This window comes from Heterocephalus glaber, unplaced genomic scaffold (genome assembly GCF_053883595.1).
Source record: "Heterocephalus glaber isolate CG9 unplaced genomic scaffold, H.glaber_assembly_v1.0 deba00001072, whole genome shotgun sequence".
Taxonomy (NCBI): Eukaryota; Metazoa; Chordata; class Mammalia; order Rodentia; family Bathyergidae; genus Heterocephalus; species Heterocephalus glaber.
Window position 1 is genome coordinate 1,859,988 of NW_028258189.1, and position 27,532 is coordinate 1,887,519.

General features: G+C 44.0%; 1 pseudogene across 1 annotated transcript; it reads right to left on the reverse strand.

Moving 5' to 3' along the window:
• Positions 1 to 1,304: 1,304 nt before the first annotated feature.
• On the reverse strand, positions 1,305 to 23,668 carry LOC101703232 (chromatin modification-related protein MEAF6 pseudogene; annotated as a pseudogene). The gene has a single exon (XR_015450793.1). The product of XR_015450793.1 is annotated as a chromatin modification-related protein MEAF6 pseudogene (transcript).
• Between the last annotated feature and the right edge of the window lie 3,864 nt (positions 23,669 to 27,532).

The following is a 27,532-nucleotide window of genomic DNA, read 5'->3' on the forward strand; positions in this document are numbered from 1 at the left end:
ATTTTCTGCTTCCCTGAGGTTGTGGTCAAGAAAAGGTGATAAAGTACACTTCCCACTTTTGTGTTATAAAGGAGGGTGAGCTGGTCCTTTCTATATTCTGTGCATGCAAAATGTTTATGATACCACTGTTTTTGTTTTTGTTTTTGTTTTTTGAAGCAGGGTCTCCCTTTGTAGCCCAGGCTAGTCTCGACCTTGCTCAGATCCTCCTGCCTCAGCCTCCCAAGTGCTAGTATTACAGGTGTGCACCACCATGATACCACCGGTGTGGCTGCTGCATGTTTATATTTATACCTCAGAGGATATCCTATGCACGCTGAAAACATCTATTGGTTAAAACAGAAGTACTAATTCTAAAGAAAATAAGAAGTCTTAGCGCAGTGCTCTCATGAGAGCTCTAACATTAACTTACAACCAAACAGAAAAAGATTTCAAGCACAAATCTGTTGTGCATATAGTCCTTCTCAACAGTAAGACCTGGAATCTTACACTAAACCCTCTAGATTTTACAGAATTCACTGCATATGCAGGAAATGCATGCATAGATGTTAGGATATTCATTTAGTGAGGTATAGAAATTTATTAGAGTTGGGCTTTGTTATACTCAGCACATTGCTGTAGTCATTTGCCACATGTCCATTCCCTAGGCTGCATATATGACAGTTGTCCTGTGAGATTATATCAGCTACTGATGCCATAGCTTAGTCTGTGCCCTGATGTTCACATAGTGATGAAAGTACTAATGATGCAGCCCTCAGAATGAATCTCCCCTGAGTTAAGTGATATGATTGTATTCATAAACTTATATTTTAAAAAAAGCATGTTTAAGTTGTTATAGGTAGAACTGCCTGAAAAGATAAACTTCCCTAACAACTGGAGGAAAGACCTTAAACCTCTGAAAAGGTGGCCAAGTGAAAAAGCACCCTTTAATAACTGTGGTCCTAGCTGGGGTGCATGCCTGCCATCCCACCACTCAGGAGGTCAAAGGAGGAGGATCAGGAGTTTGAGGCCAGCCTGGGCCACACAGTGAGCAGAAACACACACACACACACACACACACACACACACACACACACACACACCCACAAAAACCTTGATCTTAACATGTACAGGTGGCCATGCTGTGAAGTCAGAGCCTGAATCTGCAGATGACTGCAGAAGAGAGTGTAGAGATATCAACCACAAATGTGGACTCAACACACAAAGTAAGTGCCTACCTATCTTGAGTGAAGGTACTGCTGTAGAGACTTCCAAGGAAGGGGAAGCAACTCAGTCCAGGGCTTAGGTGGTAAGGACAGGAACTGGAATGAAGATGGAAGGCTTGGGTTGGCACATGTACCACAGCAATGTCAGAGGCAGCACTAAGGGTCAGATGCCTGATTCTCAGGCTGCTTTATTGAATGTCCATTAGACATCTTTGTATGGAGGAAGGAAAAGTTGAAGAGAATAGATGGAGTGAAGGCTCCCACAAGTTCTTGGAATCTCTGACTTTTACAGCTGCCTTCCTTCTATAAACTGGCTGGGTATGCAAAGCCAGCCTTTTCTATGGAAGGCATTGTTTTTTGCTGGAAGTGCAAACTCAAGTTGGTGACAATATTCCAACCACGGGTCTTTCGAAGGAGATACATTCGAGGTATTGGGGCGGGGGTAGAATCCAGTTCCTGAAGGCTGTAGTTGCTGCAGAATGACTCACTTGCCAAAGCATTTCCACTTCCAGCTGACCAAGAGAAGCCCCCTAGCCTGTCAAAAGGGCTGGTCTGCTCTTTGGTCAGACTTAGGAAATGGTCAGGGCCAAACAATTGGGCATCACTCACAGGGTCTTAACCCACAAAACCTTCGGCTTATTGCCCTTGTAAAACCAAATAATAATAACAAAAGCATGAGCTTCAGAAGTCTAAGACATTCTTTTACTACTTAAGTGTCTTTTAAAAATACTGAATAGCGTAATCTAATGTTCCATAGTGAACATTTTCTTTAAAAAATAAAGGGACAAGATCAGTTGCTGGTAAATATTATCACAAACACGCAAATTTGCTGCCACACTACGGCAAATGTATTTTTGAAATATTAAACAAGAGACAGAGCATATATTGGTCTTTCATTGTGGGATGCTGCCCCCTAGAGGAAGAAGCCAGTTCTTCATTTCAGTGCGAAGCTTCGCTCCAATTTAATTCTCTGACATTCAGTGCGGTGACTTAGTAAGGGAACGGACACAGGAGAAGTGTGTTAGGCGATTTCACACTGAAATCATATTATGTTTATAACACTGTCAAGTAACATAAGATGTATGAAAATAAATCTTTAGCTCCTTGTTAAGAAAATATCAAATCACTTTATAATAATGTCCACAGAAGGTCACCATTTACCAATCATAAATACTGGATAACACAAATCCTCCTTTTGAAATTCATTGTTTATCGGTACATTTTAGGTATACAATATGATGACATTTATCATTGGGAATTTGTACCTTTACATGATGTATCTTGGTTATTTTTTTCCCCATTCCCCTGCCTTCCCTTCAACTCCTCCACCCCTCCCTATTTACAAATGCTTTGTTTCTGACTGGTGTGAGAAGTGAGGATCAAATAAATGCGTATAAATGAGGATCAAAATGGATAATGGATAATGTGAAATAGGAAGAAAAGGTCCAAAGGGGAAGGGGAAGGGGAAGTTGGAGGAGTAGAGGAAAGGAAGGGAGAGAAAGGAAAAACAATTCCTCCTTTTAAAGCAATAAAAAAAATATAAAGTAAACTTCATTAGTGCTTGCCATTTATCTTCACTGGACTTTCACTGGTAAGTGAACCTCACATTCAAAGAATTAGTCAAAATATAGCACAGTGCACTTTATCTTGCTTTAAAACAATTCACCCACTTACATGTTACTGCTTAAATGCCCATACACCTTATGTTTTATAAATAAAATAACTCTAAAAACCAATCCATCATTATCTGGTGCTGTGTAGATAAATCTAGTCTAGTCTGGTCTCATACAGTATAACTCTGAAAGGGGGAGGGCTAAGAAAAAAGTTCAGCCAACAAAAATGATAAAAATTAAAAATATTACTTCTTAAAATCATTTAGAGGTTTATGTAGTTCAGACAAGGTTCTCCGGAAGCCTACAGTGAGATACATCCAGGAAGAAGCATTTTTGCCTCAGTACCAGGAATTGAACTCAGGACCCTGCACTTGCAAGGCAGGTGCAGTACCACCGAGCTAAATCCCCAGCCTTAGGAAGAAGCATTTACTATGAATCCATAAATGTGAAGGAAGCGAAGAGGAGGAGGAGAGGGGAGTGGGAGGAGAGGGAAGAGGGAACAGCAGGCAGAACAGAGTAGAGAAAGAAAAGCTGAGCTGCAGTGCTGCCCTAACCTACGGGATACAGGGAGCAGAGGCGCCTGTGAGCTATCCTGCTGGATGAGAACCACTGCATGCATGTGTCTACCTCCAGCACTGGGATGTGGGGCACCCTGGGCACAACACATCTCTCTCAAGCCGGAGACCCCCCAAAGGATGTGCCTCTTCCATGCTTCTCCAAGACCAGCCTTGAAGGGAGGGCGATGTGGGTGGCGTGGCACGAGTCCTCCACACTCCATCACTGGTCTGCACCCTGTCTAGGGTCCTCTCAATTCCAGTGGACCCGGGGCTTCTCCTTCTAGGGTGAACTCAGTGCAGAAAACACTGCGGGACAAATCGGGGCCCCTGGAGCTGTGCCTCACTCCTTCCAGACTCTGCCACATCCCTCACCGCAGCTACTGCCTCTGCCAGTGTTCTTGGCTCGCTGAGGAGAGGGCACAAGTCTTCATCCCTGAGGGGTCTGAGTCCAGTCACTGTTTGGAATCAGGGTTGCTGCCCTGCTCGCTGGGGTCCTGGGCAGTCACGCGGGTGACACTTCCTTCCTTCGCCAACACTGTACCAGCACCCTATCTGCTGAGGAGGAAGAGCAAGATGGCAATGCCTCTCTGCACGCCTGAGAAAACCCCGAAAGGCCCAGACAGGAGCTGTGGCTCTGTATTAATGGCATCCTTTCTTCCTGTCTCCTGGCACTCTGGTGCTGTCCTTGGAGGCCTGCAGCTCTGATCCTACAGGATCCAGAGTGGCAAAGACAGGAAACACAACGGCCCCGGTGGGTGGCTGGCAGTACCATGGGGGACCTTCGTACACCTGGTTCTGTTTGGGGATGCTGTCATCTTCTCTTCGGAGTTAACATATTCAATGTCGGCTGCTAAAAGACAGCATCCCATCTTCCCAGGCAGCCTGAGAACCACCCAATTTGTCGGTCGTTCGTTCCCCACGTCCTTTGACATCATCGAGGAGCCCAGTTTCTCCCTCAGAGGTGGGCAGCGTGTCTAGCCTCTTACTTCCGAGCTCACCCACCCTCACAGTCCTGTCCTGATGGTTTCCCTTTTTCCTCAGACAGAGCCACTTCACGCAGCCACGGCCCTGGGACTGCACTTCCCGGCACCAGGGGCCACACTTGACACAGGATTACTCTGCATGGACAGCTCCCCTAAGACCCTGCCATTCTCAGTCACAGCAGGAAGGGGCCACTCCAACCAAACATCAAGGACATCTGAGTCTACTGTGGGGGCTCACCTGGGCCCCTTATCACGGACAGCCTCGTGTTTAGAGAGACAGCAACATTACCAGTGATTTTCCTCAGGGCAGACTGCCATCTACTACTGCACAATCTATGTATCACATCTGCGTATAACTAAAGACGTACTCCCACCTTTCATTAGCACTGTCGTCATCTCCAGCATAAAAAATTAATACGCAACTAGGAGCAAAACAGTTTTTCTGCAGGTGTTTTCTCTGAGAGTGATAAGAATATTTTTAAACAGATTAAAAAAATGGTCACAGGCTTTATCATTTCTATTTCCTGTATTTTTTTTCTCTCCTATGGTTTGTAAAGGTCATACTGCCTTCTGAGAAGCTTGAAATATCAAGGTGCTTTCCCTGAGAAAAATGTAGTTCTGGACATGCGCATATAGCTCTTGGATGTTTATGACCTCCCTAGCTCATCAATAGATTCTGAAGAGTCCATGCGTCCTCGAATTTGGTAGCCACACTGAAATGGAATGTGCACTGGACTGAGTCTGTGATCTACCAGGTACCGATGCTGTGACCTTCTGCAAGGCACCTCTCTCCACTGCCACCTTCTCGGCTGTACCATGAATGTATTACAGAATTATATGCAGTTTTTATGGGCAGCAGAGGTGAAAATAAAGTGGAAAGCCAACAGTCAAACTAGATGCTTGCTTTTCATCAGTGACAATAAAAATGCATTTTTATCTCACACTCATCGATTTAAGTTTCTACAGGTGGCTGCCTTTTGGAATCTCTTCTACACTTACTGAGTCAGACCAATCAAACTTCAGAGCAATTAACCCTTCCTCAGGAAATGAGTAAAGTATTTGCTTTTAGGAGTTTTTGTTCCCATTGTGTCTGATTAACAGTCACATGATATTTAGGCACCTGGGTACTTAAAAATAGAGCCGGTTTGACTGTTTGCCTGTGCTGTGGCGGGTTATTCCTTAGGCTATGCATGTCTAAAGTTATGTGATATAAGCTGTGGACAGGACTAAGTTTCAGAGAAAACCCAAAACAATCTCCATAATTACAGTTTTTGGTGGGATTGAGGCACCTATTTAAAATGACAGGGTTTCCTCTGGTATGCACGGCTTAGCTGTGCTAATAAAAAATCATGTGCATTCTTTAGACATCTATTAGATTCAAGGTGTCACACAGACATGCCACACGGGTACATTAAATAATGAGGCATAACCTAGTGCTGATCCACTTACGCCCTGTGCCTGCTAAATCCCCACTAACCACATGGGGGATGGGGGTCATGCCTTGTGCTGGGGTGGACGGAGCCATCACGCCCTGGTAGGTGCAGGCAAAGTCTAGCTAGTGGTTGGGACAGAGGTTGGAGCTGGAAGCAGGAATTTAAGTCTAAGTCGAAAGGGCTGGCTCATTTCCAGCACAGAGATGACAGGAAGGGGTGAAGAAAGGATGGTAGCCAGTTGTCCCTTATACTGCTTTATGATCGCTCCTGTGGTCCTAAACTGGTGACAGAGAAAGGCTGTGTGTTTTTGGTAGTGAAAACAGCTGTCTTTGGTACAGTGGTGAGGCCATTATAACTCTGAACGTTTCCTGGGTTTTCTCCAATCTCCATGGTAACAAGAAGCATTTGCAGAACTACCTCCCTGACCTAATGGAAAGAGGATTAGTCATATATTATTTGGAGAGGTTCTGAAAGCTTCACAAAAACATATGCAGTAAAAGAGGAAGAGAAATAGATGTTTTAAACTAATGTTTCTGATATGAGAATAGTTTAGATGCTCTAGTACAAATCATGGAGACTTTATTAATCTGATGGCCAGATCCAATTTGAGAACCTAAGCTCAGCATCCCTAATATTATTACATATACATTGCTGTGTAATATAAATCGCACAGATGCGATTTCTATCATAACCAGAAAAATGTCATGTGTCGCATAAGAATTTCAAGTCCCAGATGATTGTTTCTATGAGTTGTGTGTCCCTGTCAACCACACGCTGTCAGTGAAAGTCACAAATGAAGGTCAGGGAGAGCAGGTCATTCTTCCTTGAAAATTCTCCAGGGCACCAGAGCTTTGAGAAGAGGGGTGAACACAGTATCCTATGATGGAAAATAAGAGGGCATGCAGGTGGGATTTTTAAAAAATTCATCATGCAAAAAAGACCCAAATAAAAAGGGTTAAGAAGAAATTGGAAAAGAGCATTTCAAGTCTGTGTACAGTCAATTTCACATGCACATTTAATTATATCAATATATCATGAGAGTCTGTCACTTCAACAACTGAGTACCTACACGGACTACAATGCAAGAGGCATCTTCCAAGCGTCTTTGTGTTTCTCTCTTAATAGAATTTCAAATCTATGGCTCATGTATTACAATCCCTAAAGACCAAAGCAAAATGGTACTTCATCTCTCCTCACTTACTAACAGATGGTTTGCACTAGCTCCTATTTTTAATATCTCTAGAATGATTTTTGAAAAAGCGCCAGTGTGCAACAGCAAAGACACCAGGAATGATTTCAATGTTCGTAACAAGCATGTTAGTAAAAGGAGGTAAAAGATCTCTGTTTCCTTGCTATAAACAATGAACAAACCCAAAATATTTTCTATAAAAAATACACATTGTTTAAGAGCCAAGATCATAAATCCCATGTTTTCCCCATAAAATACTGCTTCCAAACACAGTTTAGGGGAGGAAAATATATTTAATAATTTGCAGTCAACTGAGTCCTGTGCCCTAGCGTTTAAATAAATCATAATTTAGAAAATGGTGTCTCAGACAAAGGCAAGATGACGGTGTCTGAGTTTTTAAAAAAAATCTCCATAAATCTTTTTGCAAAGAATACAGAAAGGAATGGAAAATAAATGGACACTGTGTTGGTTTCCTATTGCTGCTGTACCACAAACTGCAGACTTAAACCAGATTTATTGTCTTACAGTTCTGGAAGTTAAGAGGTCCAAAATAATCCTGCGGGACTAAAACCAAAGCAGTGGTAGGGCTGGGAGGCTCCCAGGGAGGACTTTTTCCTTTCAACTTCTTTAGAGCAGTATACCTTTTGTCAGAACACATCTCGATTCTTTCATTTAGGGTTGATTTTTATTGTTCATGGTTCCTTTTCAATATGGATATTCAAATAGTCCACTGATAACAGTGTCATCTGTTGAAGATGAAATACATGGCAATAGAATGCAATGGCACTATAAATCACTGAAATGGCACTGTGAAACAAATTGGATTAGTAAATAGCAATCATAATAAAGCCTCTACAAACAGCCAAACAAAGAAAAGTCAAAGCTGACCCTTTGCTCTGGTTTGAATGTGTCCTTCCAATTTTATGCCTTGGAAAACCTAACCTTCAAAACCATGTGAATGGTATTCAGAGGTGGGACCTTCTGGCCTCACGAATGGATTAACTCATTCATGGATTAACCTTATACAAGTGAGCTCTCTCTGGCCTGCTGGCTTTATCTGGCCATGTTATGTTGAGCACCACTTGGTGAGGGAGCAAGGTGGCCCTCACCAAATAACCACCAAATACCGAGCAGATGCCAGCACCATGAGACAACCTTCTTATATGATAAGATCTGGTGACACTCAGGTGGCTTAAGCCCCCAAAACCCCTGAAGGCCAGATGTCCTCTGGTGAAAGACCTTGGATTTGACCTCTATTCCACATGCATCTGCAACATATATCTGACATTCTCCTAGAGCATAAACCTATTTTGTTACTACAATGGCCACAGAACTTAATCAAGACAAGAGCTTCCCAACTTAAGGAAACTCAACCCCCTGAGCGTGGCCGGAGAAAAACTAATGAGGCTGGTTGGCACAGTTTGGATACAGGTGCTGCTGGAGAGACTCCCATCTCTAGGTGAGCCTGGAGGCCGTGGCACGTGTCCTTCTATCTTACCCTTCAGCCGGCTACGGCAGATGGTGGCAACAGGCTTTCTCTCCATCCCAGCTTTTCATTCGCTTGTCAAGTTCGAGTCTTTTTCACCCTTGTCCTCAAGCAACCAAGAGCAGGAAAGTGGCCAGCTCTTGATGGTAACTTCATGACTACTTCAACTGAAGAAGGATGGGTTGGAGGTGCCTGTGGTAAACACCTCATGTGTGGTAGGGTGTTCTAGTCTGTGCTGCTATCACACGGTAAATGAATGCGCCTCAATAAGCAACAGGAACGTATTTCTCCTAGTTCTGGAAGCTGGAGAACCCAAGATCAAGGCACCAGAAGATCCAATATCTACTGGGGGCTGCTGTCTGCCTCCAATATGGTACTCTTTCTGCCATGGCTCACATGGACAAAGGCAGAGAGAGAAGGAGTTATACTAGTACCCTCCAGCCATTTTACCAGGGCACTAACCACTTCGTGAGGGTGGAGACTTCATGACCTATTTATCTCCTAATGGTATCACCTCTGAATATCACCATGTAGGTTTTAACTTCCAATGTATGAATACTGGAGGGACACATATGTGCAAAGCTCAGCAAGAGGTAGCCATAAGCCCTATATTGAGCCTTGTATATCCCCAGCACTATTTTATTTTTGAGTCAGGATCTTGATAAGTTACCTGGGCTGGGCTTGAACTTGTGATCCTCCTTGTCAGCTGGGATTACAGGTGTGCTCAACATGCCCAGCCTGGGTGGGTGAAGGATGATAGTTACGTATGCCTTTGTCAGTGTGCAAATTGTCACTGGTTTTCTTCAGAGTGTAACAGAATATTTAAATCCAACAATTGGGGTGGAATTATTACCTACTTCCATATGTATTATGGTTGAAATAGATTTTGCAGATTTACTGGGAACGTAACTTCCATTCATGATTTATATCCAAAAGGATGAAGATTACAAACTGATTTCAAAGACTCTAGACAGCCTGGCTGTAAGCGAGGTTTGGTTAACTTGTGTGTGTGCTTGTGTGTGTGTGTGTGTGTGTGTGTGTGTGTGTGTGTGAGAGAGAGAGAGAGAGAGAGAGAGAGAGAGAGAGAGAGGGAGATCCTATTTGTTAAGGTTCTCCATGATCTGGAGGTCAGAGGGCTCATAATTCATCAAATGTGCTGAAGGGCTTTTAGGAGTTATTTGAATAATCTGGACTTTTTGTCTCCATAACAACCTCATGAACATCAGCCAAGTAACAGTAGCAGCAATCATTCAACTTGCTGACATAGCATTCTCTGCAGCAGAAAGAGAGTGATGTTGGGAGGACCATGAAAGTACTGGAATGTTTACACTCCTTCAAGTGTGGATCAGAACCAACACATCATGGTTAGGATAATCACGTCCAAAGGCACTTTATGGAGGATCCTGATGAGCAGACAGACACCCAAACAACCATACTGACTGCTGTCAAAACTAAACTAACCCTACTCCCTGCTGGGTGTTGACCGAATCCAATTTCTGAAACTTCAAGGCTAAGGATGAAACCCTGGACCTCTAGAGCTCACTAAAGCGAGGTATACCCTTTGAGGCCTTTGGTGACCAGCCAGCTGGCCATGCTTAGTGATACTTGGATCTCAAAATGTCACTGTGATGAACCCAATTCAGGCCTGCTCCTCACTGCCTCTGATCTGTTACCAGCTGCACGCTTATTTCAATGATGACAAACCACAGGCTCAAAGGTACCTCACTCTTTTCATATGTAGTGCTTCAGACGTGACTCTATCTGGAGACAGTGTCCTTGAAGAGGCAACTGAGTTAAAATGAGGTCATTAGGGTGTGCAATGCTCCAGCAAGATTGGGGTCTTTATGAGAAGAGGAAATTTGGATACAGATATGCACAGAGCAAGAATATCATTCAGATGTGAATGTTGAATCATCCACATATCCCAGGACCCGGAATTCCCAAAAAGGCCTTTGCAATGACTTTCTGGGGTTGCTTTGACAAAGTGCCACATACCAGGTGACTTAAATAACAGAAATAAATATATTTATGTATTTATTTTCTTGCAGTTTGGGGCACTGCAAGCTCAAGACCAAGGTGGAATGAGGATGGCTTTCTCTGAGGTCTCGCTCCTTAGCTCCAAGCAGCTATCTTCATGATTAAATGACATTCCTGCTCCAATGTATACCAGTGTCCAAATTTCCTCTTCTCAAAAGACACCCATCATATTGGCTTGTGCACACCCTAGTGACCTCGTTTTAACTTGTTTTTGTCTTTTCAAAGCTGCTATCTCCAAATACAGACAAATCCTGAGGGACTGGGAATTGGTATTTCAACATACTAGTGTTTTGGAGCATACAATTCAGCTCCTATACACACACACATATATGTGTGCACAGTTATATATTCATTTCAAGAAACTAGTAGCCATTGTATGTAATGGTTTGGCAACTTTATTTTCTATTTGCTATAATGAAAGGAATTAACAAGGCTCATCCACATCCTCTAATCTGAGTGGAGAATATTTTGTAATGTCCTTCATTATTTCGCTGAATGGAACACCCAGATCCTGATAAGATTTCTTCTTATCATCCAGTTAATTCAATGCAGATTATTCATACTGAGGTTTTAGAAAAGTCATCAAAGTTTTCTTAAATGTTTTCCAAAGTGCCCAAACTTGGGGAACAGGAAATGCTGCTGGTGGGGTGGCTCCAGCTGACATCACCTCAGCCCTAGTGCCACAGGTCTGGAATCTTTTTGGCTGGGGGATGGTTTCCTTTCCAGGAGAGGGCTGTGCCTGTCTGTGGTGGGGTGTCCCAGTCAGGGTGGGGGCTCTCTGCCTTTCCCGGATCCCAGCTGATCACAGTCTAGGATACTGGCTGCAGACTTCTGGCTGCATGTCCCTCTGTTCTTTGTGTCCTCAGACTTGAAGGGATGTCATCATACAAATCCAGGGCTCATCACCTCTGTCGGGCCAGCTCCTGGACAGACACTCCCTAAACGACCACCAGGCCCCTATGCAAAGCTGAGAAGACACTTGAACCTAGATTTACAGGAACCAAGGATGCAAAATGAAGACCGACCTTTGCTCTAGTTACCTAAATACCTGACTGTCCCAGAAGAAAACCAAATCATGCTCTTAGTGAACAGCAGGGATGGGCCTGTCATGCTGCCCATTCCTCCTCCCCCTGGTGGCTTGGGCTACGTCATGACTGCTTTCTCCTCCTCCCTTTTCTCCTCTTCCTCCTTTATTCTTCTGTCATGGAGCAGGCTCTGAGGAGGTTCCCCAAAGTGAAGATGGGAAAACTGAACTCACCCTACTCTTAGGTAGATTGTTGACTCACTTGACTTTCATCACAGAAAAGGAATCTCCAAGATGTGTCAGGAAGAGGCATAAAGAAGCTTATGCAGCAGAACCAGAAGGTACACAAGCATTCAGAGAGGATGGGGTGTGGGCCCTAACAGATGTGGCTCTCAGCCTGGAGCTGCCCTGTTCCTGGGTTTTAGAAATCTGTGGGATTTCTAAAGCAGGGGTTTAATTTACAGGTGAAAGTGCTGGGCCATTTTCCTGTGAAAGGCCCACTTTACAGGAGAAAGAGGGCTAGGGAATCCTCATCCCCAGGCGGAAAGGTAATGGCCCATTCTAGAGGTGACAAGCACAGAACCCTCATTTACAGGCTTATTAGGTCTCTAAGCCTATCAAGATTTTTTTGTTTGAGTGAAGTCCCCTGGCTGAAAAAAAGGCATTCTAATCTACAGTAACTAGTCTGTTACAATTACAATTTTAAAATCATGATTTTTAGGGTTTCATTTTCACCTATCTTTACCTCATTTCCTCCTCTCCTCCTCTTCTTCCCCTTTCTCTCCCTTGTCCTTTTCTTCCTCCTCCCCCTTTCCTTCCTCTGCTTTTTTTCCCCCTGGGTACCAGGTTCAAACTCAGGACGCTGTGGTTGCAAGGCAGGCCTGGTGCCACTGAGCTCAAGCCCCGCCCCCCCGCTTTTAAACTGAAGAATCTGTAAACTGTATCCTGAAAAATCCAGCTTCCTCCTCCTCCTCCTCCTCTTCCACCTTCATCTCCTCTCTCTTCTTTTTTTTAAATGCCCCAAGAACTTTCATCTTCTTTAATGGTCATGGTCAAGGGAAAGAAAATCAAAAGAAGGTTTTGCGACACATGAGTTTTATTCAGACTTCGAGGACTAAAATCACATTTTTTTGGAATGCAGTCACACTCAATGGTTTACTAGTTGCCTGTGGATGTTTTCCCAGTAGGAGGCTGTGCAGAATATTTGTGACAGAAACCTTTTCGTTGCAGAGCCTGAAATAGCCTGAAATACCTACTCTCTGACCGATTAGAGAGAAGGTTTGCCATCTCTGCTCAAGGCCTCCCCTCCTTCTCTCCATTTGAGGACTTGGGTAAATTGAGCCAATGGGGTAGCCATCTTGTCTTTGGATGTGCCAGGCTACCTGGTGTAATCCCCTTGCTCCCCGGGAGAGCCTGCCTTTAGCATTCCCTGGATCATCTCAGGTTCGCCGGTAACAAACAGCAGGCTCTGGGAGCCCAGAAAAATGAGCTCATTATTTCTACTTTCCCTCCCTGCTTTAGAAATCGTTGTCAGCATTTGGAGAAGGGATGGCTGTAGTTCACTGGGTTGGGGGCCACAAGAACACACAAGGAAGGTGTAGGAATATTATTTCAAAAATATCCTCTTGAGCACAAATACAAGTCACCTCAGTGAAAGCCTGGAGGAAATGAAAGGATGTGGGCAATGAGAAGAGAGGGGAGGTAAGAAAGGCTGGAGGATTCCAATGAGAATTCCAAGGATGGGGAGGATGCTGGAAACTGAAGACAGCAAGGAAGGAAATAGTTTTTTAAAAGCCTCAAAACTCGGAAGTTTGGGCTGTTACTCCATGAACTTGGTGTGTGAAGATAAGGAGGCACCGGAAATGAGGGAGACACACTGCCCTTGAAAGTCAAGCCAACGAACTCCTCACAGGATCTGAAGCCAGCTCACCAGTGTTTCAGGCATTCAAGGCAAACCCTGTGAGGCTGAAGGGCTTAAGGTAGCATGGATCCCAGCCACGGAGCTCAGATTTCATTTCCTTGGGGCACCCATGGACCAGAGAGAAACCAACCAGAGGAGTTCTAGTTAGTTACGTGCTATGTTTGCCCACACCAACAGAGAAGAGGACCATAAGCAGGACAGTAAGTGCACAGCTGGGGAAAAGCTGGGGCCCTGCACACACCTTGTTCCCTGTACATTTTCCACTTGTGATTTATATTCCGCACTTTCCAAGTCAGATGCTCAGTAAGTCCTTGTAACATTCTTGCTTACTCTAGCCAAATAACACCGGCTAAATAATAAGTACTCAGTGAGCATTAAAAGGAGCAGCCTGAAATATCCAATTCCTCCCAAGATATCTCAAAAGAATGCAAAATGAGCCCATAAATTGACACTATTACCAAGGTGGCCAGATAAAATATGAAAGCACAGCATATATAGCTTGGCTTAATTTAGGGACTTTTTATTTTGAAGCCATATTTCATGCCTTCGCATGACTTCCTGATAGAAATCAATGTGAATTCTTGTATGTTTGAACTCTGAGAGAGAAAAATAATTAAATTTAAGAAAACATCATTTCTTCTAATTCCATATTTAAGGAAACATTTTGAGTCCTCTAACTGAACGTGAAGATTATCCAAACCAAGTCCTAACATGTAAATGATGCAGTTTGAACAATGAGGCACAGCAGCAGCATAGCATGCATGCTTGGGGTTCAATGCCCCATCTTTGGAGAAAGGAACCCAAAGAGGATGACACCTTTAGAGTGTATGAAATTTTTAATTCTATCTCATTCTTAAATATTTAATACAAGTGGTGGAGCATTCCACAATGTACAAAACAGCAAGCCAAGTAATATCCGCTGGAGCCCAAGATAAGAGGGTAGAAAGAATGGAAAGCCCAGTTTGACCTCAGAGAGATGTGGGGTTCTTTATCACTGGGCACTGGTTCCTGTCATATGAGACTTATAGGTTGGCCCTGCGGATGCCCACTGTGTAACTAAAAGCAGGTTAAACCTTGGCATCTCTGCTGTCATTTTCTACCTGTCTCCTTTGTTACCTTAAAACTCTGGGTTAGACCCCTGCTCGGCACTGCATACCTGCAAGTTAATCACTTAGGGAGCATCCATCTAAACATTAATAATACGAGGTTTATCCACCCTAAAATTACCTAATCTATCTCATTCCTCTTCCAGACTGAGGATCCAAGATAAAGTAAGGCATTTTCAGGATCTGCAGGGACATTTACCTGCCAGCGTTTCCATCTTGCTCCGTATGCCCTGCAGCTGCACCTACAAGAGTCCAGTCACTGCCCCAAACCTACAGGTAGGGACCTGGGATTCCAGGGAAAGCAGACCCTTGAAGACATACCCCTTCACGACAAGGTCATCCCCCAAGCAGGAGCCAGCATCTCATGGGAACTGAGATGCTGTCTTAGAAACCTTCTCCAGAGCCTCCTCACAGATCCAATCTTGAGATGCAGATTAACCAGACCGTGGCTTGGCCAGGATCTCCTGCTCAGCTAACAATCCTCCTACCCCTGCCTTTGTCCGCCTTTTCCCATAAGAACAGATCTTGAACCTCTCTATCCGTCCTTCCCATCACAGCCACGCTGATAAAAGCTCCCCTCCTGCCTCCAGCACTGCTCATCTCCTTGACCGGCATTGTGGGGTGAGCGGCCACATCAGTCTGCTGGGACGCGCGCGGGGCCAGGGCTTTGACCGACAAACTCTGATAACAAGAATGCTACTCCATCCTTTAATAAGGTCCCCAGACTTCCATCTCATTTAAGGTGAATTATACCCTTTACATGCTTTCTTGAGCTTTTCGTCTATCCTTTCTAGTTATACTGCTGTTAGTATTTCAAGTGTTAATAAAGAGAGCCACACAAAGTTATATACAAAGCATCACTGAAACACATTTTTCCAATATTTTTATTTCCATGAATTTTACATCTGAACCATTAGGTATATTTTATCAGCGTGGCTCTTTAGTCATCTCCATCAAAACCATTCTCTAATATTTGTGATCTGTGTTTCTCCTTCATTTCACTTGTGTCACAAACATTTTAATTCACGAGACCAAGGGAAGCTCTCTTGTGCTATTCTAGCTGGATCTTACTGATTTATAGATAATGCAACTTCATTTCATTTAACACAGGTCTTCTTTGATTGGGGCAGTTGTCATCAGCAAAACTTCAAATCCAGGTGCTCTTAAAACTGGCTTGACAAGTAATTTCAGTCTTGCATGGACGAATGACCCATTTTCTCTCGAATCTAATCTACTCAAGATTAAGCAGTGTTCTTCCTCTGGCAGTTCAACTAATGATGGAATTATTAATTCGTTCATTTATCCCCTTTAGGAAATTAATTACATCCCTTTTAACTTTGTTCCTGCTCTCTTTTAATTTGTCATATTTCTAGAAATTTTACCATTCCTTGAAAAATCAAAGAATTTTGAATCCAAAAATATCGTAGGAACTGTAGAGCACATGTCCTCTAGATCCTGAAATATTCTCCACAAAAACCTTTTGGATTCATATGTCAAGCTGTCAGTTGAAAAGTTCAAGTAAAAATACAGCTAAAATGACATTAACACATCACATATATCCTCTTGTCATATTTGCATTTAGGTCATTCCTCTACACTAACCACAGAAGTTATCTACATTCCAGACAAGCTGGTGAGAGGGAGATTAAAGCATCAGTATAGTTGTTAAAGTGGAACCCTAAAATGTATCAGTTAGCTGTGGAATTATGGAGCTGTTCAATGAATCTTCTTAGTTTCCACTGAACCTGAGATATTTCTTAAATTATATTTGGAACAGATTAGATTAGATTTTGATGTGTCATTAGTATGAGCAGGGAGTTATTCTTCAATTAATACAAAATGCTACATTGTTATCATTAGCATGCTATTATTACCTTGTTTAGCTTAACCTCTATGAAAAGGGACCGACCATAAGACATTTATCCTTTGGCTTTTCTGAGAGTAGTGTATTATATTGTTCAAATTTCACTCTCCTATCTTCATTCGGAAACCATTTTATGTGGGCAGACTTTTCAGTTTATATTAACTATCTCTAATATTATTTTTCTACCTGTAAGGTAAAGGGAGAGAAGTATAAGAAGAAGGGAATAGATTTTATTTTATGTGTCTCCTATGTCCCTAACCCTCTTGGGTATTGTACCCCTAACTATCTTTTATTAGCTCACATTTATGGTTTAACACTGAAGAGTTACCAAAAGTAAAACACATAAATTCTGCACAACTAAATGTGATTCCTGAGTGAAATACACTTTATTTTTGAAAGCTGGCAGCTCACTTTTGTTCCAACAATGGACTCCAGTTATGGTTTGTAGGGTTCACGTTTTCTGGCTGATTGACAAGTTTAGAGATTAGCTGAGTGACAAATCTGAAAACACACCAAGAGTTGGCCTCTGCCAATGAATTCCTGTAAGGCAAACATCACAGCCTCAAGCTTAATTCTGACAACATAGGCTTACGGAAAACTTCTGCCAAAACTAGAGTCAAACAGATTGATAGCACTGCATAGAAATGCAAGGGAATCATATCCAGGACATACACATTCTAAGACAGCCCAGGATGCTTGGCAATGGCTTACGCTGTGTTTGGGACAAAGTGTTTAATTTTAATATGATGTGCATAAGCTTCTGGCCAGTAGAATGGGTATGATATTAGAGTAATCCAGCCCTCTCCCAAGATTCGGAGTTCTTCTACATTCCTAACATCTCCAAGCATGCATCAGTCACAAGACATGTTTTCCCCAGCCATCTTTTACAGTGAATCCTTAGAAAATGTTGAATGGATTGGGAACTATATTTTCATCCAGGTAAGATTTCTTCTTCATTTTTCCTGTAAGCTTTTTGGTGGACAATCCATCTCTTCACTGATTTACGGTTTTCCTGTAACTCAGCCTTCCTTTCCACGTAGGATTCTCTCTGCCATATGTTTTATTCATCATCTATGGTCTGTGGTAGGATAAACAATGCTCAGGCATCAATACTGCCGGCCTTTAAAATGAGTACACGTGACAGAATGTAGGAGCAAAGTTGACCCAGAGAGAGGCAAAGAGAAACCACGGCTCCATTCCTCTGTGCCCATCTCCCCAGTCCCTGGTTAAAGGAAGAAAACGGTGGAGATGGTAGGAGCAGCGTTAGTGGTCCCTGTCCTTTCTCCCTAGGTCTCAGGACATCCCGGTCATCCTCCAGAAGAGAGATGGGTATCACCGAACATGATTTCTAAGTCAGGAAATCTCAACTCCAAATGGCTCGCACGAGGAGGGGCATTATTATTCCACATACTGGGACAGGCTGTAGGAACCATGGCAGCCCAACATGCTTGCTTTGTGGCATAGAGAAACTACAGCAGTTCTCTACACCATGTGCCGACGGGCTCTCCGTAGGGGAAGGGGGACTACTCCTCTTTAGCAGGTCTTTCCAGAAACACCTGCTTTAGTTCTCACTCTGAGCTATTCTTCCGAAGGTCCTCCAGGGTCACCAGGATAGAGGGTGAACCTAAACACAGTTTCCTTCCGGCACTCCCCACCAGGTTGTCCTCAGGGCAATAATACCCACTTCGGGGACTTGGTTCTACTAAAGTGTCTCAGTCCCTTCCTCCTCAACCTCTCCCAGCCCACCCTACCCTGCAGGCCATGCCCAGGTGTCTACATGTTGCAACTGTTGACTCATGTGAAGCCTCCTGTCTTCTCTCCAGTACTGCTGAGTCCCCAGATGCATCAGCTGATGCACAAATTAATTCAAGGTGGGTGGACAGAGCAAAGAATTACCTGGCTTTGAAAAGCATTTTTAATTCTCATGTTGAGGCTCATCAGAATTTGTTATATAATGTCTTCCTGATAGTCTATATACCAGAGATAGTTTTTCAATACTGCTTAGCATTTGCCTTTCTAAGATGGAATTCCTTCCTCAATAGCATTTCCTAAATTGCAAAAGAGGCAGCAAATACTCAATGACTCCTTAGGAAATACCTCCGAAAGTTGGCTAAGACAAGCAAATTGAATTGTGATTTGAGTGCGGTGTCTTCTTATTCAAGGACAAATTTGATCATTTTTCAAGAGTTCTAATCTCCATTATCCATTAAAACTACGAAAGACTTAAACATTACTGTCTTGCTATCAAATGGCTTGTTACAGGAAAAGAAATTACATTTGGTTTTACTATTCAAGGAATTTGAATTACTATTCAAGGAGTACTTAATTGATTATGAAGAAAGCTTTAAAGGAAAAATGTATATATATTGCTATTTAAGGCAAGGATTGTAGACTTTCATGAGGCCTGTAAATTTGCTTTGAGTGCTGCAGCTAACTGCATTCCTCCACACCCATTTTCACAGCAGCCCAACAGAAGGGTTTGTCTTAGCAATTTCTCTTTATGGATGACTTGGCTAAAGGTCCGACATGAACACTAATTTGCTGGGGATGACAGAGTTAAAGGATAGACCCAGAACACAAATCCAAGACTTCCAATTCTAAATCATAAGCCATCTCACATGGCATGACTAGACTAATTTAAAAAGAATTTCTCTAGGGCCGGGAATTTACCTAAATGGTTCTGTCACTTGCCTCGCCAGTGCAAGGACCCGAGTTTGATCCCTGGTACCAAAAAAAATAAAAGAACTTCTCTTGGAGAAAATATTTTCTCTCTCGCTGTTGATATTGTTGTATCACATTTAAGCTCATAAAATGTTTATTGGAACTAACCATATGAATGATAGCTGGTTTGCTTACATTTTAATGATCAAAGCGCAACGATTTGATGTAATGATTTTGTACTTGATTATATTACAATGTACTTTATAAGCAGTTATCGAGTTCTCCACCCTCACCACCTACTGGGACTTTATGAACTTAGGCTGGGATGCACATACACGTAACGCCGAAGGGTGAAGGTCGAGGGGGTGTCAGGAGAGGGCTGCAGCGTTGGTACTTCAAGATCCACCACCCCTACACACTGACCCAGGGGACTGGAGGACACACTGCTTTCTGCATGTGTCTCGGATCAGGCTGTATTTTATTAAGAGTTTCCTTTGAAATTGTATCTCAAAGGCATGGACAAGGTCCAAGGGCAAAATACTGAAATGGAGGGGCTTCTTTTAAATTCTGTCCTAGCACCATGCTGGATGCTAGCCATGATGATCTGTCGTAATGAAACAGAATTATAATCAGTGACTCAAAAATTCGTGCATAGGGCTGGGGATTTAGCTCAGTGCTTCCACCACCTGCCTCGCAAGCTCAAGATCCTGAGTACGATCCCGATCCCCAGTACCAAAAAACAAACAAACAAACAAAAATTCATGCCCACCTATGCTGAAAATGATGGAGGTCCTTTTCCTGTATTTCTTTCTCCCTCCGAGAAGCCGTCTGTGACTCCTGAGTGCTGCTCCTGAATCCTCACGCACAATGTGTCTTACTATCACACTGAAGCACTCTGAGCTCTTCCTGTCAACATTCCCCAGTTCTCTCTCGCAAACGCTTTCCAACAGCACATCTCTCTTGGCTGGTGGCGTCTTATAAAGCCAACTCTCACCGGTGGGTAGGACGACCTGCATGTGACTTCTGAATCTTGGGTAAGACACCAAAGGACTTTGTGAAAAGCCAGAAAGTAAAGATGTCCTTAGCCAAGTCATTATTAGGACACTGTATCCTGATCTTTTCTGATTCGCAGAGAGCACAAGGAGAGGGGGCAGTGATGACACCTGTATGGACAACAGGTGTGCAGAGTATGAGCCATCTTTCTTGAATGAAGTGAGGACCTGAGTGAGACCTGGCCCGCTTTACTCCCAATTCTCTTCTCCTCCCTCCAACATCGGACACTGAGTCCACGCTAGCCTCAAAGCCTCATCGAGGTGAATGCTCTCAGCTTCAGCCACCGTCAGTGTGCCACTGGGCTTCAGTTTTCTCAGTACTGTCCTCCTCCATCCCCGGACAGCTCTCATCAAATGCCGTCATGTGTTCCTCCCTCTGGGAGCTCCCAGATCTTTACTGTCTTCCTTTCCACCTCTACCCTTTTGCTTCAGGTGCTCTTAACAGCTCCTGGCCCAAACCACCTGCTAATTAGTCAGCTATGCTGCTTTCATTTCCATCTCCACAGGATCCTTGATCTGTACTTCAATCAAATGACCCTGTTTAAGGTTCAGCCCTTGCAGTACCCAGCTTTCTCATCCATGTGACATGCATACCCACTGCTCACAAGGGCAGTTCAAATGCTTTGTCCCAGGGGTCTGCTCCATTCAGGTCCTCAGACCAAGGAGCGCTTCCTCAATGGTACACAACCCCGCTTTTACGATGCACTGCAATAATTACCTCCGAGAGGAAGGGCCAGCTTATCCCAGGCAAAATAAAAACTTACACGTGGATCTCGGTAATTACTTCAATGTTACTTATTTTCTGTTTCCTTATCTGTATTTTGCAATGTGGGTTTTTTTTTTCTCATGGAATAAGCATATGCTGATAACAAAACACGTCAGAAACTGCTGAGCTGAGCTCTCAGCTTACTTACAATGTTGAGCTCTGCCTTAATTTCTTCTGTCAAGCCCAGTTTGTTGTTGGAAAGAAGACATAAACACAAATACCAGGCTGAGTGGCTCGGGCAACAACCCGTTTCTACTGGTACTTCTCTTCATGGGACAGGTACACTCAGCTTCTATATTTTCCTGCCTAAAATCAGATGGACATCCCCAACTGTCGATGGCAATTTCCACCCACTGAAGGTACCAAAGCTTCTCATCACACACTGATCCATGCCCTAAACTTATACTCTGATCCATCACAGAACCAGCTAAATGCTTGGCTGCAATGATGGAGACATTTCTAGACTTCTGCCCTTCAGTTCCCCCTCATATCAGCATGGAGGCTACTGGTGACCACAGCAGGTAAGCTGGAGTGTGAAGGCAGTATCATCCTAGGTACAAATACACATATACACACTCGAGTGTAGATATGGATGTGTGCATATGCATGTGCATGTGTGTTATACATGTGCCTGCATGTAAATGTGCATCCAGATGTGACTCTGAGTGTACACACACACATATGTGCACATGTACGTGCATGAGGACACGTATGTATGTACACAAGATATGCATGTGAGTGTGAGTATACTTATGTGCATTTGTATCTGTGCATGTGTGCACTTGTATGTGGCTACATACGTGAGGATGTGTGTATATATGCACATTTTTTGTTTTGGTACCAGGGATCGAACTCAGGACCTTGCGCTTGAAAGGCAGGCATGGTGCCACTGAGCCAAATCCCCAACCGTATATGCACATATTCTCTGTGTACGTGTATACGAGTGAGTATGTGTGCATGTATGAGTGTATATGCATATATTCCCCAACTTCTTGCTGGAAAGCAAACAGTTTTTCAAAGCTGGTTACTGACTGTCCTTCCAGAAGGGTTAGGAAGGAGACAAAGTCTGACAGCAGGGAAAACCTGTCTTCAGTGAACTGGTAAAATTCACAGCCACTGCTCCTTGCAGCTAAATATTTGCAAAAGCAATACTCAACATGCTCCTATTTACACAGGATCTCTGCACATGAAAGGCTTTATTTTTCCAACTGAACATCTTCGTAAGTTTACAAATTTTGTTTTCAAAACAAATGTCGTCAAGGACCTTAACTCAGGAAACCAACACAGGAGGGGGCAGGTCACATCAAACATATAAGAAAATCTTTTCAAGGAGAGAAATAAAAGTAGATTATGCCATGCATGATTGCTTTCTTAGGGTTTGTGGAAGCACTTTGGAAAAAGCATTGGAAGAAAATGCTGAAGTGTGAACTGGACTGCAAGTGTCAGGCATGCCACAGAGCTCCCCTGTGTGGGCACACTTGGGGTGCAACCCGCAGACTTAGGTACACACCTCTGAAGATCCAGCTCAGTGTGACATGGATTGTGGCTTATGAAGTGTCATCACAAAACAATGAGGTGGGCTGGGGATTTAGCTCAGTGGTTCTGCCTCCTGCCTCGCAAGCTCAAGGGCCTGAGTTCGATGCCCGGTACAAAAAAAAAAAAAAAAAATGAGGTGTGCGTGAAAATACATAGGACATGTGTGTCACAGAAATTGAGCAAAGGGAGAAAAGCCATGTGCAGGAAAAGGTTGGAAACATCTGGCAAAGCTGCATTCTCCAATAAAAAACAGAACTATAAATAAGTGAAAAATGACTTAGAAAGCAGCAGCAAGGTAAAATAATAGAAACAAGGCCCCACAGAAAACAGGATTTTCCAAGAGAGACTTCATTATCTTGAAGGAAATTACACAGATTCTTTATTTTATTTATTTATATTTTTGTCATACAGAAGTGACTTGTCACCACATTTAGAACAAACTACTCAGTCACAGGCACTGGGTCTGGGAGAACAGAGGTGGGCAGCCACGCACTCAGATGAGGGATGTTTATCTGTGTGAGGTCAGAGGAGGGAAACATGGCTCTACAGCCTGGACGCTTCTGTACTAATGAGTCTTCTAATAGTCAGTTCCTGGTTTTTCATTTAACTTCAGATCAATCTCAAAGTCATAATCAAACATTCCAGATGGGCTGTGCCGGTTTTTATTCTTTCTTTTTTTATGGCTGCTATGATGACTCCCTGAGGAAGTGGAAGAAGCAGCCTTCTGAGGTTTCACGCCCTGAACAGATCCATCCAGATCCTCAGGGTCCTCCTGGCTGGGCTCATTTTCCTGATTGTGGAAGTCCGGAGAAGTATCCCTTTCCGTCCCACTTCCTGGCTCCCACTTCCTCTTTTCAATGAGCTGGTCCTGAACTCCTGCCAATGCACTTACTGCAGCTGCCGATGTGACTGAAGATTTACTGAAGAGCCGCTCAGCTTCCTTAAACTTCCAGTTCCTTCGGTCATTTTTGCTATTGGAATCTTTTGGTTGGTCAGATACCGATCCCAGCCACGAATAATATTGCCGTACATCTGAGTGTCTTCTAGGTAGCTTCCTTCAAAAGCACAGACCTGTCTCTCCAAGTTTGCCGGTGTCTCTGCCAGCTCCTGCTTCATGAGCTTGGCCAGCTCCCGCTGGGTGTCGGGGATCTGCGGCAGGGGAGAGTCGGGGGCCTGGGCCCGACTTGTTGTGCATCGCCACGCTGGGCCCGAGCAGCAGCAGCAGGGAGATACTTTACTTTAGGCAGAAGAACATTCCATGTGTTTTCTCAGGGCCAAAATAAAAGAACCGTATTAAAAGGAAAGAACAGGAAATGATGGGCCCATGTCAAAAAAACTTTTCTCTGCGAGGACTTGTTATTATCATGAAGTATCAGTACTGTCAAGGGTGACAAGATCAGGTTCTACAATAAATTATATGGGCTCAAGAGACCCGCCCAGAGCCCGAGGAACAAACAGGTGCCACACTACCACAAGACACGGGCACGCCTTTCAGGAAGCTGTCTACCTACAAACACTGAGTGGTTTTTTTTGTCTGTTTTGTTTTCTTTAAGCAAAGCCCCAGTCTGCTCACTGAGTTGCTCTCTGCAATACGTGTATCCAAAGCATTCACGTGCTGGGGCTCTCCCAGCCCAGGTGGCAACCCTGGCTGATGGCTCTGAGTCCCACACAGGAGAAAGAAGCCAGATCTGCCCACCTTACAAGCTCCCAAGAGGAAGCAATGAATCACTCCATGGAAAGCTGCAGGAATCCTGTCTCAGATGTAGGGCTGGCCCACGGAGGGTATCTGCCTAGCATGTTATCTTCCCATTTTCCTTTCTAGGACAAAGAAGTGTACTCAAACAGAAATTTCTAAAGTTCTCTACTGTAGGTCCACCTTAATGAGCTGGGAAAAACCTGCTAGCCAGGTAAGAACAAGTCACTAGAAGGCATTATTTAAAATAACAAGTGGCAGAGGAAGGAAAGGAGAGGAAGGAGGAGGAGGAGGAGAAAAAGAGTATGAAGGTAAGAGGAAGGAGGAGGAGAGGAGGGAGAGGTGAACATGAGGAGAAGCAAGGGAGGAGCAAGAAGAAGGAGGAAGAGGAAAGAGGGGAAGAGGACAGGGCACAGGGGAGGAAGAGAGTAACTCCTTCCTAAGGAAAGTCTGCCACAGCACACCTACAAAAAAGGACTAGCTCTCCTGCTAAATTTGGGCAAAGGCCATTAACAGGTTTATAAGACACTGAAACCCTGTAAACATCGGAAGGATTCCTTAAAAAAAGAAACAATAAATAACTCAATGATTGAAACAAAAATTACTGGTGCTGACATCTGGTTCATCAAGGAAAATGACTTCCTTTCCTTCAAAAGTTAGGTCCAGGCTGAATAAATGGCCACCCCTTGGAGTCTGAGTGAGGTTGGAAGGGTTTTCAGTAACTGTTCCAGACCAGAGACATCCAAGGCACACTGAACTCATTAGGATGCAAAGAAAGATGAGAGAATCCCAAGTCTTGGCGGCATTGGTGTACGTAAACAGGATGGGCACAAATACTGCGTTTATGCAAATGCCTAGGAAGGAACCGACAGATGAGGGTCACAGCAGAGGAGCCAGAAGACGACAAGCAGGAACGACCATCTACTTCCGCCTTCCCTAGGAAGAACGTATTATGGAGATCAGCCTGGACAAAGGAGACTAGCTGGTCCAAGGATCAGTAGGGAAATCCCAGGGCAAACAAACAACAGAAGGAAGGCAGGAGGCCACGCTCAAGGAGAAAAACAGCTAGTGCAGAGGCAGCAAGCCACAAGAGACTGACTCTTGAGAAGAGAGAATACGGGTTGATTCAGCACTTAGCCCAGGCAGGGCAGCAGCTGAAGAGACGGCGATGGAGTCAGGGAGGGGAATACACAAAGGAGCTCTGTTATGAGTATTTACCAATGGCTCCTCTCCTCCTCTCTCCCCCTGCTCTTGTTCTTCCCTTTCCTCCCTTCCTACTCCCCTCATTCCTATCCCCTCCTCCTCCATCACTGTCCTTATTTTCCACCCTCTGTGCCTCCTATTTCCATTTCTAATTTGAAGATCTAAGATCAACATTTAATAAGAGAGAGAGAACAAAAGGAAGAGGGAAGAAAGGAGAAAGAGAGAGAGAGCGTACAATGACAGAGATCTGGCACTCCGTCTCCTAGGATGGAGTGCATAGTTACTAGAACTTACTGATAAGTATCACAGGGCACATCACCATCACTGACAAGGATGACAGCCAGCAGGGAGAGAGGAAGGGGCGTTTCTGTTCCCAAAGCTTCTCCACCTCTCTGCATACAGGAGGTCAAGTATAAGAAGGCCATACAGTCATGGGAGTAAAATAACGGCACAGGATCATAAGCATGCCTAACAACCACCCATCCCCAAGGATGCCCAATGCAAAGACAGGGGTCAAGATAAACAAGGACAGAAAAGTAGGGCAGGTGGAATCTGGTGCTGCTAGAGAAGAAAAATCCGACGAGCAAGAGATTTGATCATTAAACACCAGAAGCCACCCTAGAAGTGATGAGAGGTTGAATGGGATCTACTTTGAGAGTGAAGAGGATGTAGTGGAAGGAGGGTCTTAGAGGCAATGACCACGTGGTAGGGGGAAACTAAGTATCACACTCAAGTCAGAGTTGTGAGAGGCAGGTAGCATGAAAGGTTCATTCATACACCTGGAGGGAACATTCATCCATACAACAAGTTCCAAAAACTCCAAGAGATCTTGGCGACAAAAAGAACAACGAAATTTGGTCCCATCTTTAAGCAAGTCATGCTGTAACAAAGATCCACACCTCAAAGAGACCAGAGCTCAGTATGTGAAGTGGTATCACAGAGCTTCATGCAAGGAAGCTTGCAAGGAGACAGCACAGAAAGTGCCTCATGGCGACGGGGACTGTCACTCAGGTGACAGAAGCCAAAGAGGAATCAGAAAAATGGGCAGCAATTGTCGTCACCAAGACTGACCACACCTCATTAGACTTGCGCCAGTGAGGAAAGCAAAGCTCTCAGCTGACAGGCGTCTGGGTGTCTAGGGCATGGGCTTCCGGATCACAGGCTCTTTGACCTTGGTCAGTTGTACCACTAACTGCCTCAGCGTGGGCATGTTATTAAAGTCTGGTAAACTTCATTTTCATGATCTCAAAATGGAGATCAAATGACTGCTCGGGTCTGACCCAGGCTATTGGATGGAGCAGGATACATGACAAGAGGATGTCTGGTTGCTCGGTGGAATGGGTACCTTCTGAAACTCTAATCAATACTTCTGTAAAATCTGGTTACTGGAGGACAACATAACCCCAAATCCTGCCTCATAGAGCACACTTAACGAAATCCACACTAAAACTAATAAAACTCTTCATGTTTGGACAAAACAAAAAAGGAAACTCAGGTTTCAGGAGATTCTTAAGCCTTCAGTTCGGGGGAGAAGTGCCTACAAAGTAACTGTCTTATACTATACAGACAAGGTCAGGCCTTAGGATGTAAGGGGACCCATAAAATGATCATTAAGGGCTTTGCTCCAGAATTTCTGCAAAGGGATTCTGCAGTAAACCCAGATAGCCACAAAAGGGCATTCTTAACTTTAAAACAGAGCATTAAATTGCCTTTAAATGCAATCAGTTATGGCCCCAATCTCCTAAAATCATTAGTCATGTTCCATTAAAATGCAATTATCAGTTTTAGCTGGTGGAGATTCCTTGTAGCTTCATAAAAATATCTAGACATGCACAAGAGGCGAGGAGCTGCATTGACAGTTACAAAAATGTTCTTGGCTTAGGACTCTGGGCTTCAGGACACTTGAGAGCAGGTGCACCTCGTCCGCAGACAAGGGCAGCAGTGAAATCAGCAGCACCGAAGACCAGAGCTGCCACCACCTGCAGGGAGGAGGAGAAGGAAGGAGATCTTGCATGCTCTGACTCAGACAGGCTGTGCTGGTTTCCTGACAGACTGGACAAGGACAAACCAGCAGCTCCAGAGAGACGCATGATATGGCAGTGCATCTCATGAACCTCCTTCTGAAATCTTCAACTAAGCCTGCCAGGCAGACTACACAATAGAGAGCAAGCAGGTCTACGGAGATCCAAGTCACGGCTGTTTGGCTT